Genomic DNA, 19,325 nt, shown 5'->3' with positions numbered 1-19,325 from the left:
ACTCAGCTGTAAAGCTGCAGGATCTTTTTCATTGAAGCAGGATAAACTGGGATTTTTTGTCATACTCCTGTGACATTTGTAAGCCATGTAAAACCCCATAATCTCCTATTTCATGACTTTTCATATCTGGGCTGTTTAAAATTATGAAAAAACGAACAAACAAAAAATACAACCATTTACACCTAGAACCAAGCAGTTTTAGGTACAAATGGTTTTATAAAAGTCATCATGGCCCTCACAGAAAACAATATAAGGCAACAACTATTGGAAAACTTGCTGCCTAGGAACACATATTGTTTACACACATTTTGATATGAAGGCTAGTTGGATGTGATAAATGTAAACAAATGACTGCATTTAGATAAAGTTGAATTTTTCCAGGTCTGAATGATCAGGGATAGGATATTCATGTGGGGAAGCGTGGATGACTGGGAACTGGATGTGGACAGCAGGGTGGATAATTTAGATGAACAGTCCAGAGCACATAAAGGATGAATTCTGGAGGAGAGCAACCAAATCCAACGGGGTTCAGGCTTGAGGAGCAGAGCTGACGAGGGCGGCAGACTGGGGTTCAGCAGTGTAGATGGCAGATGAGAGAGAGAGAAAGGCCTGGAGAAGATGTGAGAGATGGAAGCAGATGTGGATGATGTGACAAACTTTGACTGCTACAGTTGATTAATGTATTAAAATGGGTTCTTTTTTTATTTATTTTGCTGTAGCTAGCTGTGTAGTGAACTTTAATATGAAGCTAATGACCTGTTTCAAAATGAGCACTTTTGCATAGCCTGTATACTTTTTGTTAGCTTAGGTAATAGGACATGTTGTCCAAAACTTGGATTTTAGTTTTTGCACATTTTGTTCTCATAAAATAATTACATTGCTTATATTTTGGTTATTGCGGTGCTTGTTGTACCCTGCATGTATGAGAAGATTGTAAATATATATTTTACAGTTGGTCATGAAATAATGTAAGTCATTTGCAAAACTAATTACAAAATAAAACTTAATGGTAAATCCTCAACTTTTCAAATATTACATCTAATTAGAAAATTAAAAGAAGATGAACATATTCAGTTTATCGGGTGAGGTCAGGGGATTGATGTGTTGGTTCAAATGTTAAGTGAAACAATTTTCAAAGTGTGTTTTATACATACTGACCACCTGTACCGCCTGACCGCCTGTACAATTGCCAGGTGCTAAAAATAGAGTGTGTCACACTTCAAATATAGTTTTTAATGCTTCAAGGTATATTTTGTCTGCCCACGGTAAGACAAATGTGTACTGTTGCTGCTCTTTCGGCTCTAGAGCTCTGCCACTTCCTGTCACTGAAGGCTAAATGAATTTCCAAGTTTATCAAGATATCTAACAGGATAATGTCAGAGTAGCTGTGTAATAGTGAAAGCTCTGAAGAAAATGTGTGAAGCTGCAGGACAATGACCCTAAACAGCAAAGTAAATCAACTACAGTTTAACTTAAAAAAAACTTTCCTTTGCAACTGACCCAGCCAGAGCCAAGAACTCAGCCCAACAGAGATGACCAAAGCCTAAGAGCAGTTAAAAAGAAAACTAAAAAAAAAACCCAAAACAAGTGAAAGAAGCCATCTATGTCCACTGTGAACGACCATCTTTGAACAGAGGCAAGTTTACAACACCAACTCTCTGCCATCTATAATCCAGTTTTGAGTTCCCTCCCCAGACGCCTTAACGCCCACTCACATCCTGGGCCATCTGACCTCAGGAATTCGCATGATAAGGTGGGGCCAGGTTTCACAATGAACTCACCCGAAACTCTGGCTGATTGGGACCCACACCCAGTTTCACACCTTGGCTCAGGCAATTAGAGGATCATCAGGGGGTCCTTTTGTCCCTCTGTGGGGGGAAACTCCCACTAGGTTTATATCTGGGACTCTCCACCATTTGACCTTAGAACTGAAGAAGCCTCTCGGATGAGAGGTGAAACGTCTTCAAGTAACTTAAAGAAGTCCAGACGCTTTTCTTTGCAAACTCCTTTGACTACGATGACCTGGATGACTGAGAACCTTCACAGACCAAAAACAAACCCATGTTTTTTGTTGCATGCATGTGTTGTACTTGTATCTGTGTTGAGTTTAGCACAAGGCCTGCTAGAATTTATCAATTTCCTTTAAAATCTTTTATTTTAAAATAAAGTATTTTATGTTTACATGATTGAATTTGAAGAACATTCTGTTTCAGTCTGGCTCTTCACTTTCCTGTAAATTTGTATATGTAACATGTATTATATATCTTAACATACTATCATATATATTTAATCATCTTCACATCCTAATGTAGGTCAAAATAATGCACTGTACATTTTACTTAACATCTGGTTAAGATGGCACTATTTTGATCTGAAAGATTTTTTTAAATTTTAAATTGAATTAGCCTTCCGCCGATTACCTTCATTATATGCAGCCGTTGTTCCATAAAGTTTCTTCTGCAATGAAATGTGAATTAATGCATTTCAAAATGCAGTTAAAATATCCATGGGTGCACGTATTGTGATGCAACTATATCTTGTTTCCAAGCAACACTCAGGTATACTCCTTGTAGAGGCATCTGATGACAATACAAAATGAACACTGTAACAAGTATCTTACTATAAAGTTTAGCTGTGATGCTGAAAAAAATCAACTCACTTTGGTTCACCTTTGATCTTGAATGTTAATCATTTATTATGCAAATGATGGACAAATTTGAGATTTATCATACTGAGCACAGTGTCAATGACATTTATGAATGGAAGACACAGCTGGGTAGTAGCCCTTTAGCATATGTGTGTGTGTGCATGTTGCTTATGACGCGAGTGTGTTTAATAGGGAGCGCGGGTGTGTGTGTGTGTTGATGTTGCTGCTGGAATTCAATAAGACAGATGGGTCTTTTTAGAGTATTATCTTTATTGCCAAAGAAAAGGCCAATCTGTTTCTCACTTCTGCCAACAACACACATCAATATGTACAGCGCATATCCATTTTGCTTACATTTTTTCCATTTACTTTGCTTTGTTTTTGTTTTTCTTTGCCTTTTGCTTCCATTGGTTACAGTCGTTGATGAAAACAGAATGCACCTGACTCCCTTTCACAGCCAGAAAATGAACTTGAGAAACACAATAGGGGTGTACTGCGGGTTTCAAGAGAGAGGAGAAAGTGTGAACCTTTATTGCAAGGCATTTACTGCAGGGATTACTCTGTTCAGCCTTGACAGCAAAAGTGTCATGGAACAGACAGTCGGGGCCTCGGTGGAGAAAGGAGAGAACAGAGATGATCCACCTGCACTGTGGCTCTCTAAGGGCTGGCTAAGTCAGAGCTGTGTGGTTTCTAAATGACACGAGCACCTCAGCTTTAAATACCATTAAGCACATTCCTCCTGTTCAGCCTGGCAGAGAGGATTCACACCTGCAAAGCTAGCAGCGTAAAACATTAGAATGAAAGCAGGGATGACATTTAAGGAGAATTTCTACCCTGTTCATGGGGATAATGAAGGGCTGAAGTCAAGTTTTTAAGTACCAGATGTAGTTGTCATGTGATAAATGCTTTTGCAGTATCAACAGATGGATGCAATTTACAGAGGAATAAGTAAATTGAAATAATAAGCAGAAAATGCACAAGAGACTAAACATTTGCTGTCATCAAGACAATCTTCCACTATATACATATCTCCTGATGCACTTAATGCCAGATTAATGCCTTCTAAAGATAAACTTCATCAAAACACGAGGACAGATGAAAAAAAGAAATCGTTCATCATTTTTTTTAGTACCTGTTTATCTTGTGCAGGCTTGGAGGGACATATTATATCATCAGTTGTATATTTCAGACTTGGATACCTGTCCTTCACAATTTAAGACTGTAGGTTTCCCTCTAAACATTTTGGACTCCTCTTCAGCCAATATAAAATATGTTGTAAAAGGCCACTGGGACAGGCACGAGGAATGTGCCTGTCTGAAGCTTTCTATTAGTCAGGTTCCTGGTGTCACAAGCTGAAGGTGTGCATCGAGGCGGGTGTCCACTCAAAAGGTTAACTTAAATAATTTATTGAAAATAAAGTAACAAAACACAAACAGCAAAGAGGATTGATGTTGGTGTAGGTGGCATGAGAGGAAACGAGAGAGTAGGTTATTTCATCTGAGCAAGTTTTAAAAGCCTGGGAAGCCCAGGTGAGCTGTGCGAGATGACGAACCTCCCACATTAGCCAATTATCATCAACAGCAGCCCAGGAGCATCAGACTGTACAGTATCTCTCTGTGCACATCTCTAATTCTTAGCTTTTCCACTTTGACAAAAATATCTCAGCAGCTTTCTTGCTGAATCTAAAGATAGAGGTGCATTCCACTGTTTCCTCCAAGGGATCTTAATAGAAGATGAATCAACATGTTTGATCTGACACAAATCGGGGATTGTTTACATATATGGCAACTGTGCTAACCTCTACACCAGAGAGCCACTACCTCGGAAAGCAGATATAACTATGATCAGTGTTGGGAAGGTTACTTTTAAAATGTATTCCATTACAGATTACAGAATACATGCCCCAAAGTGTATTCTGTAACATATTCCGTTACGTTACTCAATGAGAGTAATGTATTCTGAATACTTTGGATTACTTAATATATTATCATGCTGTTTACAACTACGTGAATGTACTATTGCTGTGATTTATTACTGTTACTGAAGGTCCGCGGCTCCGAACCGTAGTAAAGGGACCTCTGACTAATACGGTGGGTTCGTGTCGGGCTCGTAGCCGAAAACTAGCTTTACTTTGTTGTCTGGGTCAACTTTGCTAGCGAGAGACAGAGAGAGGCGTTGAAAGGCTGCTCCAACGGAACTTATTGTTTTTGGAGGAAAACACGAACACGGTGTACAGTCGAGTCTTAATAGCTTACTTACAACTGGGCTCGTCAGGCACTCTTCTTGGCTGCAGTGGTTATTATTATATTTACATGCTTCCAGCTCCCGTTTCTGCTCGATGACAGCTCGTACTTTTCCTTTTTCTCCCTCCCTCGCTCACAGACACATAACGTGTATGGCAGTCCATTCTCCCTGCAGCACGGACTACACTGCCCATGATGCTACATTCTTTAGAGCTATACCTGTAGCATTCTGCCTATTAGCTTAGCACAACAACAACAAAAAGGCCTCTCTCACCCAGGAAACACGCAGAGAGAGAGTCGCCCTGTAACCATGGCAACCGTAACGCTGCCGCCTGGAACAACAGAACGTAGCTGTCAAACAAAACCCAAACAGTCCTGACCCGCCACAATATGAAACAGGGAAGTACCGCCGTGTAATCCATTTATTTCAACAAAGTAACTGTATTCTAAATACCACCTTTTTAAACGGTAACTGTAACGGAATACAGTTACTCATATTTTGTATTTTAAATACGTAACGGCGGTACATGTATTCCGTTACTCCCCAACACTGACTATGATATTCATCTGGTTAATGTGGAAGACTTTGGTAGTGACTGATTTTTCCACAGATGTGCATGTGATGCCTCTTTGAATGCAAGATCACAAATGCAAGTATTTAATGGACTGGCAGGAATTTGGTACAGACAATAACATCACAAATCGATGCATGGCAGGTCCTCTGAAATAGACTGAGAACGACCAAACGGGACATAACTAAGTCACTACTATTTTTTTGGAGGCTAACATACACTTTGTTAGTGCAAAGGAAATCAAAATGCAGTCTGAGTATCAGGGTAGTTTCGAATGCCATAACCACAGCTACTATTTACAAAATAAATCAGTTTCACCATCCATTCCATGGGGAGAACAAAAATCCATTCTGGGAAAAGTATAAAACCACATTAAGCATAGAGGGAAAAGACTCAGGTGGAAGGAATTTGTGGTCAGACTAAGAAATTAGATTAAGTAATTAAGTAAACCACCACAGTTTGTAGTAAAGTACCTTCGGCACTGAACATCATAGCATGGGAAGATTTGATTAATGTTCCTTTAAATGGAGGTCACATGTGTCTTGTTGAGATGGAAATGATTTTACAGCCTGTAATCAAAACAGGAAAACACAAGATATGACTGTATCATCTGTTGACACCCATGGTTACCACATTGTTAAAAACAGCTGCGCCTTAGTTTGTGTGTGCGTGAGTGTGCAATGTATTACCAAGTGGTGCACACGAGTATTTCTGCATGTTCATAAATAAACACAAACATGCACGTGTTCATGTGTGCATGGGTATGTACAAGCATCCGTGCTTATTATGTGTGTGCGTGTGTGTGTGTGTGTGTGTGTAGCCTTGTATGGCTACATTGTAGACCCCTCATTTTCTGCCTGGGAATAAGAAGGCAAAAAATGAGGGATCATGAATATGCATTAACACAGTTTACTGCATATCATCATAAGGACACTGTGCCAGTGAGTTAGGCCAAAAAAGCCCGTGACTGACCCTGGCATAAGCTGGAGCTAAGGTCAAGTCACATCAAATTTATTTTTAGAGTATCTCAAAGCTGTTTGCACAACAACAAAGGCAACAGAAGATACAGCTGGTGACACTCCACAAAACAAATGTGTGAGCGTGCTCTGCTTTTGGAAACAGTTAGGGCTCTGTTGAAGCACTGATGTTCTCATTTTTAGTTGTTGGGTATTACTCTGGGTATCATTTTCCTGTTGTATAAGGCAGTTTGTGCCAAGCTTTGTCTGTCAGACAGATGACCTTACTTTTGCCTCAAAAATAGTTTTGTATACCGAGGTGTTCATGGTTGACTCATTGTGACTGCAAAGTGCCCAGGTCCCGAATGTATGCGAATGTATTACCAAGCTGGTGCATATTTGCCATCTTGGTAATGCAAAGTGTTTGTGCTGATTAATGTGGGGTTTTTTTTTTACAGATGTGGTGCTGTGCATTATGGCCAGAAATCTCACCTCTGGTCTTATCTGTTAAAGGACATTGTTCCAGATGTTGTGGTTTGTTCACAGACAACATGGCAAACTTAAGCCAAGCTGCCGTGTGCTTTTGAGAATAGATTTTCCCTCTGCAGTCCTTCTAAACAATCCATATGTCTCCAGTCTTGTGTATAAATGTACTATCATAAACTTTAATATTTAACATGCAAAATGAAGTTTTTTGAAGTTTCTTTTTCTCATTTTTAGATTTCTCTGACAATTACATATTCTGCAAAAATTGGCAGTTGTTTCCACTTGACAATACGATTTCTGACTGAAGAATGAACTTGGACAGATTGTTTAGAAAGGGTCATATAGACCTTCCCAAATTTATGGGCATTAGAAATCTCTTCTCTAAGATCGTTTCTGGTGTTTTCCCTCCTTGACATTGCGTTAACATTTTTTTTTTATTTCAGTTGTTTTTAGGTGTCAATGCTGTTTTATCTTGTTTTTGTTTTAATATAGGGCTGTTTTAATTTTATGTTTTATGTGTTTTATTTATTTATTTTGCTGTTTTCTGTTATTCTATTGTTTTAACTTATTTTCTGTACAGCACTTTGTTCCTGTGCTGGGTATTTTAAAGTGCTTTATAAATAAAATTGGATTGGATTGGATTAACACATACCTGAATGATTTAGACGTGCAAACTACCAACATTTTTTGCTTTTAAAGAGATGGTAACGCTTGCTGATGAAATTAATCAACACTATCTGATTAGCAGCACCTGGCTGTGACTTACTGTATCCTTTTAATTCCCATGGAGGCAGTGAAGGAAAAATACATGCAAAATGTATAACAAATTGTTCAATGATAAAAGTTGTGTTTTTGAACATATTCTAAAAGAAAGTGGTTGGGGTCTGCAAATGTTTCTCACTTGTTCTACATTTGTGGCCTTGAAAAAAAATGGTTTTACAGTTTGAATCAGAGCATTTCAACCACTTTTGCTGCAGTTTGGTATTTAGAATACAGTAATGAAAAAAATAAATAAAATGATAAAATGTCAAGCCTAGATAGATGAAATTATTATATTCATTATTTTGTTCATAAACACATAAAAAATGCTAAACTTAATAATTCTGCAACCAACCAAATATTTTTTTTCCCTGTAGAGAAGTTCACTCAAGCCCTTTTTCAAGAAAGAACGAAAGACAAATAAACAAAGGAGACAGACAAAAGAAGCATTTATTTGTATTCTGTTGACAGGAGGGGTGGGGGTATAAATACAGTAGGGCACCGCTACCTGCAACTGTCTCTAATAAATACCATTGTTTGTCTCCCTTTTACACAATTAACAGATGTTTTGATCTGGGTGTTTTTTACTTTCATCTGCTGTCAGTAATGAGGCACGAACTCGTGATACACTCTTCATCTCTGAACACAAGGGACAACTTCTGACAGAGAAAAAGAGAAACATCGCACCATCCATGCGCGGGCAGAAAAGGAGAGACAGAAAGTGACAGAGAGAGAAGGAAAAAAAACAAATAGAGAACATAGAGATGATAGGGCACCACAACAGGGGGTAAAACCTTGGCTCTATATAAAACAAGACAGCTCTCTCATCTCTCCTGTGTAAAGTGCTGCGCTAGATGATGTTTTTATTAATGTACAAAATATGGCACAAAGTTTGTGTCAGTGCTGTAATATGTTTAATGTATTCAAGTGTATCATGTGATCTTAAGGGTGGGTAACATTTGTGGTTAAATGTACTGTCAGCCTGAATGTTGAAGAAATATTTATTCTAGTTGGGGGAAAAAAGATACATTTGTTCTAGTCTATGCTTCAGTAGGAGTTTAGACATGTCCCTGGCTGTACCAGGAACAGGTTTTATTTCAATTTAATCATGTTTAATTAATAAATGTAATTACATTTATTAAAACATGCAACCCTTTTGGGTCACACTTTGAAACTATCCAAATCATTCAAATTGAGAAGTTACCTCACGTTGCAGACTAAAACAGATTTTTGTGCTTCATCTGAGTACCTTAAATTTGGTCAAATGAATTATAAATTTATTTATTTTTTATTTAATTGCACAAGTGTCACTGCCATTTCCATTTAGACTTGTTGTGGTAGAAAGTTTTAATGCATTTCAAAATTTATCTGAAAATGCCATTCTCCAAGCTGACAAACATTTCACTTTTCCACTTCCACACTTCCAGTTATGAACTTCAAACTGCATTTAATTTATTCATCCATCTGAACTGGAGCCTATTCCAACTGCTATAGGGTGAGAGAGGGTATACCCTGGACAGGTTCCCGGTGTGTTACCAGGCTACATTTAATTTGTTTTGTTTATCATTTAGGGGACTATTAAGTCTTGAGTCTTATATTATGAATGAATCAAAATATTAGGGTGCTTTGTAAATATTATACATACATACAGTTAAGAAAAAAACTCAAATAACAACATAAATGTTTTTTTTCCTTAGAATTTTATGCAGTACATTGACATGAGAAATATGAAAACTATGATTGATGTGTTATCAGGTAATAATAAACATTATTTTGATAATAATAACAAATTGATAACATATAGATGATAGGGCACCTGAAAGTTATCGGGCCACTCAGTTTATCCACTCTTTAATTGTCTAGTTGTACGACGTTTATGGTCACAGATTCTTGTTACCGGCTCCCTGAACAGAAGCAATGAGGTCTTCTCTTGTTGAAGCCCTGAATATTCGTTCATTGTCAGTCCCCTTTTTGCTCATCACAGTTGGAACGCATTGTCCTGTAATTATCAGTTAGCCTAAGGTCTTTAATTATTAATTTAAGACCTTTGGCTTCAAGCCCAAACACTGGCACAAATCGTAAGAAGGACAAACACACAAAGTACCCGAATCAAAGGAGCTGCTGCTCTAAAGGGAACCTAAGGAAATACCCTTGGATCAAAGTTTAGCACCGTTTGATTTAGAGTTCTTTATTTTGATAGCTTACATCCTAATTAGGCTTAAGTTGTTTATCTGACTTTCATCAAATCATTCCTGCTCCTCTTACCAGTTTTCAAGTAACAGTTTCACACATGAGATCGCTGAGAAGGCAGAATCAACATTATTTTGCCAAATCCATTAATTATTCGTTCATCTGTAACAATGACTCAGGTAATATAGGAGATGTTGATGATGAAAATCCCTGTCTAAAACGACGTACTAAGCCTAAAAATCTGCATTGTTCATCATCTGTAATATTAGAGTACTGGCATTAAGGGAGCATGCATACTGAACATAAATTATCTTCCACAGCTTTTCCTTTGCGCCAGCTCAGTTCCTTAGGTCATTTTGCTTCGATACTATTGCGACTCAGAAATGTGGTGATGTATTTTGTGTTTTTGTTCTGTATATATACCAATTAGTACCTGTAATTTTATGAATGGAATTTATATTAAATGCAATTCAACATGGTAAATATGGCTATGGTGTTGACTTTGATGATGTTGAAAATCTTTTTTTCATGTAATGTTTGCGGCACTATAATATAAGTGCAGGGCTGGACTACATAATCTGGAATGTCAGACATTTGCCTGGGGGGTCGAGCCACTTGAGGGTCAATATAATTGTTTTTTTGGGTCCATATACTTACTTAGCCCACTGACACTGGAGTACCCAATTAAATCTCTTAGCACAACAGCCCTTCCCCTACCTAGCCTGTGTGGTATTAGACCTTGTAGTGTTATTTTTATTTTTTTTATTTATTTATTTATTTTTTTAACTAATCATTCATGGTGGGCAACCAAAAAATGCCAAGGCTGATTTTTTTTGTCCCTGTCCAGGTCTTTACACATGATTATTATTGTGGTGGCCAGTAGGGCTGTTCGATATAACGATATATATCGGATGACGATATAAAAACGTCTATCGTTTCATTTTACGCTATCGTTTGTTTCGTGGTGTCACGACATCACGAAACAAGCAACAACGACGGTAACACCATCGCGTGTCCGCTTGTTTATGTTCCACATAAACCTTTCACAGTAAAGCTCAAGATCCTGTTGAGACTTTTCAAAATAAACGGAATCACGTGAAAGAGCAGATTATTTATGGATGAGAAGTAAAAAAAGAGACGCCAGGTGCTAAAAAATAAACCTTAGACTCAAACATTAGAACAGGCTTTTCCCCGCAGCACGCCGTGTAATAAATACTCACAAAGAAAACGGCGGCCGTTACAACTTATGTCTAAAAATGTATCGTTTCATGCATCGGTTAAAACACTCGACTCCAGCTACATGACGCGCAGCTGGAAACACTTCCCGCAAGTCGAGCTGCCCGAGATTCACAGAATTTACAGAAAATGTTACATTTTTGTGATTTATATCGTTATCGGACGATAGAATTCTTATATCGGGATATGAGATTTTGGTCATATCGCACAGCCCTCGTGGCCAGTACTATTTTCTATGCTACAGTCTGCTAGGGAAACATTAATAAGGTCACCAAGACCAAAAGATGCAATACCCTTATTCAGGAGAGCAGCTCAGTAGTGGAGGAGGAGTTGTAACCTACATGCAGTCACAGAGAAGATGGTGTCTTTATCATGGACATCTCACTTCCTGTTCTTTGTAGCCAGAGGAGCAGATTCAGAAACTAATCACTTGATTGAATTTTGCAGACAATCCTTTCTTCTTGTGGTCATCCAGTTATATAATTCCTTCTCTTTATGCTGAATTTTAAATTTCCACAATCCTGAGCAACTATTGTAAAGAATATCCTGCAGGGTTTAATAAAGCTATTCTGTTTCTGATGTTAAATGTGTTATTTTACCTCAGAAACTCTGTTCTCTCTTCTGTTGCTTCGTTCTCTGCATTTTTTCTTTTATCTCAGGGTATGTCTGTTATTTCTTTGCTATTTTTTTTTGTCTTTTTTAAGACCTTGATCACGTCACCTTTTGAACAGCAAGCTTCTTGTGTATTCTACATCTGATCTTGTTTTTTTCCAGCTACTGGACAGATTCATTGTAATTTCTCAAAAATATTAGGCATGTTGTTTAATACTAGTGTCATGCAAATTCCTTGCATTCTCTTTCCTTGTTGAAGGAAAAAAAGTGGATCTCTATATATAGCTTTTAAGATTAAGATTAAGATTATTTCTTGTCTGGTTTTAAGATCGAGCAAAGATATATCTCTCCTTATAGTCACATATGAGATCATGGTAAAAGCAGTATTTTAGTTTTTCTTGAATTATTGGCAGCTGTTTTTCTTTCTTTTTTTCTGTTTTTCTTTAAATACATCAGTGATCATTACACTTGACTGACTGTTAAAACTGTTAAATTATTAGACTATACTTCCCTTTCATGGTTCACAGCAATGTATTCTAGACAAATCATACCATCAGTCAATAATTTCTTCTTAGGACAAATAGCACATATGTTTTGCCCTATATCATATAATTTAAATGCTTATGATATAGAGCTTTACATACACTATATGGACATAAGTGTTAGGCCCCACCTCTGAATCTTTGAGTTAAGGTGTTTTCAGTCTCACTACCACAGGTGTATTAAACCAGGCTTCTAGCCGTTCAGCCTCCCTGTGAAACATTTGTGAAAGAATGCATCGTTTTGAAGAGCTCACTGAATTTGAGTGTGGTACTATAATAGGATGTCACTGTTGCAATGAGTCAATTGATGAAAATTTTTCCCTCCTAGATATGCCACAATAAACTGTATAGCATTAGTGCAAAGTGGAAGCATTTAGGAACCACAGCATCTCAGCCAGAAATTGGCACACCCCATAAAGTTACAGAGCGGACTGTGGAGGCACAGACTGTGCAAAAGTCGCCTATGCTCTGCTAACTCAGCAGTCGCACTGTGCCAGACCATCTCTGGCATTAACATTAGTTCAAAAAAGAGATATTGTTTAGAAGAATTAAACATGATTTGTTAAGATACAGAATTCAATTAAGTCTGTTTGACACTTAGACTCTGATGACCCATGATAGCAGAAGAGAATCCTACCTGTGATAGGAATTAGGTCATGACCCCCCAGAGTCTAGACCAGGGGTGGGCAATCTCAGTCCACGAGGGCCGGTGTCCCTGCAGGTTTCAGATGTGTCCTCGAACCAACACAGCTGATTTAAATGGCTAAATTAGCTCCCCAACATGTCCTGCAGTTCTCGAGAGGCCTGGTAATGAACTAATCATGTGATTCAGGTGTGTTGATCCAAGGTGAGATCTAAAACCTGCAGGGACACCGGCCCTCGTGGGCTGAGATTGCCCACTCCTGGTCTAGACGCTGGTGGTGAAGACGAAGGTGCAGTTGGGGCTCTGAGTAACCAGGATGAGGTGGCGATTAGGAGGGTGGAGCAGGTTGCACCAATGAGCTTGAAAGGCAAAATGAGAGAATACCAATGTCAAGGTGACCGGTTAACAGGAAGGACTCATACACAGGGCTCCAAGTGAATGCAGTGTGTTTATTTACAGTGAATTGAAGTCCAACACTAATAGTCAAAACAGTTAGAAGCTCCACTCTCCTCAAGTCTAAATCCAAACAGTGACAATTTTATCCCAGAACATACTCCCGCATCTGCTCGCCACTCAGCATCTCCCACATTCCCAATCCTGCGCAAAGGGGCAAACAGGTGAATAAACTTAAAATTAATTAAAAATTAACACTCTTGCTAAGTGAAAAAAATAAATTAAAATAATAAAATTAAAATAAAAAGAATAACCACACATCATCAAGTCATTCACTGCTGTTTCCTTATGAAGCAGCTAGACAGGATCATCAGTTGCAGGTGCGTGATTGCGATCAGGTGCGTGCATCAGAAGAGGGAAACTCCTCCCATCTTAAACATGCACACAAACAGGCATATGTCCACACACAAACAGGGACAGAGGGAGAAGGGAGACACAGACCAAAACAAATCACAAAATTGCAGGTCGCATGGCAAGGACCTGGGAAACCATGACAACCACTGAGCTTTCAAGCCCGCAGAATGGAGGGTGATTGGCTCATAGATGGTGGGAAAGAAAATGATTGGACTAGAGCAATGATTTCAAAATCAAGTTTGAAAGTGTTGGAAAGTAGAAGTGATTTAAAGATGGACTTGCAGCCCAACACTCCAGAAAGCAGGCAGATGACTGATTACAGATCTTCCTACACATACGTTTCATCTTAAAACTGTTTCCATGGCCAAGCAACTCATATATGTGTAATGTGTAGGTGGCCCTGTATTTTTATCCATATAGTGTTTATGCAGATCATTTAAATCAGTTTACTTTACAGTGGAATGCATTTCATTAAATGTATAGAGATACACGACCGGATGTCTCATATTTTATTCTAAATCAAAATTTCAACAGAAACTTAGCATCAACCTTTTTTGATGAGCAGTAGCTTTGCATATCTTCAGTAGGCCTTGCAGTTCATAAGAACTTGGTGTGCCTTGGTAGCCAAGCGCTTGATTCATTGACTCACAGTTTACAGATTAGACGAGGGGGTTAGGGAGGAGGGTTAGTCCAAGAACTTTGTTGAAATCTCACTTCATAACTTTTGCTAATGGCATTTTATTGATATGTAATTGCTCTAATTTGTTCAATTTTTTTTTATTTGATGAATGACTTTGTATTTTCTCTCTGTTTTTGTGCATTTTGTATTAGCAATTTATGAAGTACTGTTTCCCTCTGGTTTTAATATATTAATATATTTAATATATTGTATAGCAATTGCATAAAAAGAGGATAGATGTTAACACAAAACATTATCTATTATCACTGGTTACATGCAAACAAGAAAAACAAGAAAAACTTTGACTGTTTTATGTTGACTAAAATGTAATGGATTTTCACATAGCAATATAAATGTATATTTAAAATGCATAAATGCACAAGAAAAGTGTAAATATAGATTTTCTTTATGAATACTAAAGTTAAATATTTCATATAACATGTTTTATTTTATTTTATTCTTCCTAAGCCCCACATTTAAAATATTTGAACATACCTGTACTAAGATGAAAACACAAAATGATCTAAGTTACTATATGTGAGCAACAAGCATTCAACTGGCATTGTGCTAAATTCCCTGTTGTACTGTAAACTTTGTATTATGTTGTCTACTGATACTGTTCTTCCCACATAATGAAATTCAAGAATAATGGATGATCGATCCCAGCCCACCGTATTCAAAGGAAAGGAAGAAAACCATTGAGAGACTGATGAGTTCACACATTTTCAATGGAGATCTTAACTTCTTGAATTTCAGAGCTAGTTTTGCCAGCAGACTGGATCCAATGTTAATGTGTTCTATTTGGAACCCAGTTAAAAGCTGTTCGGTGTAAAAAGAGCCAATTGATTGAAACAGGATGACACTTGGATGTTAGATGTAAATCTGTCTTCATGCAAGGTTAAAGACTTTGCTAGGCTGTTGGACAAAACAAGATGATGAGCTGCTATAAAAGCAAGAACCACTAAAACTAAATGTTAAAGGTGTTGTGTTTTTCCCTGAATATCAGCCAGCCTGGAGCCATAACCGATGATGCATTATGTCCTGACAGAAGCAACTAATGTATCTACCGAAACCCCTTTGCTACATGTTTGCTGTGCACTTGGAGTAGCAGCAAATGCATATGTAGCTACCAAAATGTCTTACTTAGATATTTTCTGCAAATATTATTAGCACAGTCTGAGCGTGACATAGTATCTTTACAGTTTATAAGAGAAACAGAAAGGGTCACCACTTGCATTCTTACACCGAAGTGTGCAAGTGAGCAGTGGTTGCCGCATAGCAGCAGCTGCCCAGGATGTTAACGGCTGAAACAAAATGAAGGTGACTGGTAATGGTTATTGTTTTGTCCCTCTCTGCCATTTAATCTCGTTTCAGGGAGCTTCATTAGATGCTGGAAGAGCAAACGGCTTGTAGATAAAACTTGATCTGTAAGCCAGGGACACTCAGGACAAGCCAATCTTCATTCACCTCTTGGCCAGAATGGCATGAGCCCCGGTCCAAATGTCTGTCACATGAGTACTTAATTAAGTAAGTAACTAATCAAGGAAATTTTGTTCAAATTTTTTTCAGGTTTACTTGAAGGCCAACACAAAACAAAATTAGACAAGTATTATTTTTATGCGCTATTTATTTATGTTTTATCAATTGCCTAGTACTGAGCAGTAAATACAAAGCATTTTTCAAATATATAATTACTAAACTGAAATTCATTTGTGCTGGTTGAAGTGGGAGAGGTGGAAATGTTAGGATCACTAAAGTTAGATCCTGTGAGTGAAAAACAATGAATAATATAATAGCATTATGGTATGTTTTTTTAGATAGTTCACTGAATCAGCAAAAACTATATATTATTGTGAATCACATCATGTTATCACTGAGTCTTTGATAGTGTCACTACAGGGAAATGTCATCTGAAGAGTCAAGGCTTCCTGGACCATGGATAACCATGGGGCAATTTACTACCATACAATATGTACATATCTCTATTCAGCTAATATCAGACTGTTGTGGACATTTAACCCTTTAAAACCGGTCGGAGCGGGCACGCTCCGTTTTGCGCAACTATTTTTAAATCCCGGTAGCACTGCAACCACGTGAGCTAGCGCAATAATGTTTTTTGCTTATGAAACAGGAGGAGTTGTACTTACATCTTATGCCATCAGCTTGTCCTCGGTCACAGTTTCCTTCCACATATAGCTTTGCAAAAACTGCATAAAAAGCACTTGCAGCAACAAAAACATAATATTCCAGAAACACGCTTTGCCGATCCGATCAGCTGTTTGTAACACTTCCTACGTCCATCAGCGCGAACTATGGCATGTCCGCCATGACCTGCACGAAACCGGAAGTGACGTCATTTTGCGGAAATGTAATTTTTTACCATCAGGGCCTTATGAGCCTATACTGGTGTTTTTAAAAGTCATATTTGACTTTATGCTTTTCTGAATAGTTTCTGGGATGTTTAGGACTCATATTGCACTGCTGGAAATAGTTTATTTTGATGCATATGCTGTTATTTTGCAAATTTACATTATAATATTTATTTTCATTTTTCCTGCAGTATATAAAAATTGGTGTGTTTAAAAAATAAAACTATGAAGACACTCCAAATAAATTTCCTGTGGTGGGAAACTATTTTGTGCAACTTTTTTGTATTTACAGTTTTGAAAGATAAGCCTCTTAAATTTCTCTAACTAGAAATATATGTTAAAAAAACAAAAACGATTTTCAATTTTTTTGTAGTTTATTGCACTTTGTTGCAATTTATGTAATTACTATGCACTTAATGCAGACATATTATTAAAATCTGGGCTATAATGGTTGTATTGATGTATAGCAACTTGAAATGCTCCCAAAAATGGCTCCACAGCATGTAAAAATATAATATAAGCTCTGGCGGACTTGGTTCTATGGTAGGTCTTAAAGGGTTAACTTCTGGTGAACTGAAATCATTAGAAGTGAGTCCTTGAAGTGAATGTTCAAAAATGTTAAAACAATGATAAAAATGGCAACAACTAAAGTTATTATTGCTGAGTAATTTCAGTCTAAACTTATGTGTTGGACTGTTCGTCAGACTGATGTTGCTACCTCGAGCCTTGCTGGTAGTATTGCTACGATGGCGCTGTAAACTAATTTGCCATTGCACTCCCAATACGACTCGAGCCAAAACCTGAATGGGAAGCCATGTTGGCAGGTTTAAATCCAATCTCTCCTTGTATCAAAGCCAGGAACGGAACTCTGAATGTAAATGAAACATGTCAATCTCCCCGTCCCTATTTTAAATCATCCACCATCTACAGATAAATCCGATAGATAGATAGAAAGAAGGCAGAAAGCACTTTGTGATTTGTGTGTGGAAATTTTCAGTTGTTATTAGGGAGGGTAAGGAGGAGTAGGAGGAGGGAAAGGAGGAAGAAGAGGAGGAGATGGCTGCATTTTCCGTTATGGGAATGGCGTGAGCATATCAGGCTGAGCAGATTGTGTGGTCTGAGTGGCTATTAAAAGTGACAGGATGGAGGCCTTGGAGTTGAGCCGCCTGATTACACCTCTCCTTTCCAGTCCCCCTATTGACTGTGGTTAGGATGTAGCTTTCCATTTCCTGCCGAAATAAATTAAAAGTCAGAAGTAATTTGCCTGATGGGAGAGGGAGGGGTGCAGGTGTTTTCTCCCTCTCTTTTACTCTCTTTCTCTCTTTTTTTTTTTGGCTTCAAAGTTTCTGAATAAAAAAAAATCTCCCAGCCTGGAAATCAATTGAACCCTTGGCTCTTTGATAAGGAAAGGGCTTATTTTCAGCCTGTGACAGTTTTGTGGCAGGAAGGCAAAAAGGTAGGGATTTGATTAAAGGGGAGATAGTGAGAGATTGAGGTCTTGTTCTTGCCATAGGAAAGATCAAGGCATGCAATCATGTCTGCTACAATGCTGGCTCTACCACTCCACACACACACACTTGATTTCTTTCTTTCATTTACGCAGACATAGAACATCCCCCCCAAAAAACTGACATTTTCTTATGTCTTCTTTGTAATGACATTTGATAAGTAAGGCATGGCCTGTACTGTCCAAGATCTCATATGAAAATGCTCAGATCCCTGTTTGCTAAGTCTCCTCTGAGACGCTCTCTACCTGTCAGACAAGTGGAGGACATGGAGCACCTACACAGCCTCTCCAGCAATACCCTGGTGCGGTTCACAAAACTTGCCTTTTACAGCCCTCTAAAGCAAGCCCTGCTGCCTACGCAGTGAGAATTTTGGTAGATTTGGATAGATGCCTTGAGAGTACCAAAGTAAGGGCAGGGTGTGAATGTTCCCAAAGCTGTTAAACGGGTGAACTGCACAGCTTTTAACAGCTAGCTGTATGACAGTGACGGCTGAATGTGGGTAGACTACTGCCATCGGGATAAATATTGTATGATGCTGCACGGTGGTAAACAAAGACTATAATATGTGAGATGAGTTCTTCAAAACCATATAAAATACAATTTTAAGCTCTTGACTGAAATTATTTTAATTACTTGACAGATCAGACAATCACATTCCTATCAGAGATCGTCCTTTTGAGGGAGAGTTTGACCACGTATGCCTGCTTGTTGCTCGTGCTCTTGCTGGTGTCACGAGCAAGGTGAATCTCCTTGAACATCAAAAAGGCTTTCATGTTTCTTTTATTTTAAATGGCAGTGTTAGTACGACGGCAGGAATCTGAAGCCTTTCCCTGCTCACAGCTCAGGGGAAGCTTCCGCATCACCCTGCTCTGGGACACCGCTCCCCCATGTGTGGGCGGAGGAAAGAGAGGTAACCACGTAGGGAGACTGAGGAGAGTCTCTCTACATGCAGGTTCCCTCTTGCTCAAATGAGATTCTCATCAGGTACGCCGTGATCAAAAAGCAAATGACTCAGTGTCGGGCCGTGTTTAGATGCTTGGCTTTACAACTTCAAATGGCACTCAGCTGCAGATCAC

Source organism: Neolamprologus multifasciatus, chromosome 1, assembly GCF_963576455.1.
Source record: "Neolamprologus multifasciatus chromosome 1, fNeoMul1.2, whole genome shotgun sequence".
Classification (NCBI taxonomy): domain Eukaryota; kingdom Metazoa; phylum Chordata; class Actinopteri; order Cichliformes; family Cichlidae; genus Neolamprologus; species Neolamprologus multifasciatus.
This window is presented reverse-complemented; position numbering follows the sequence as displayed.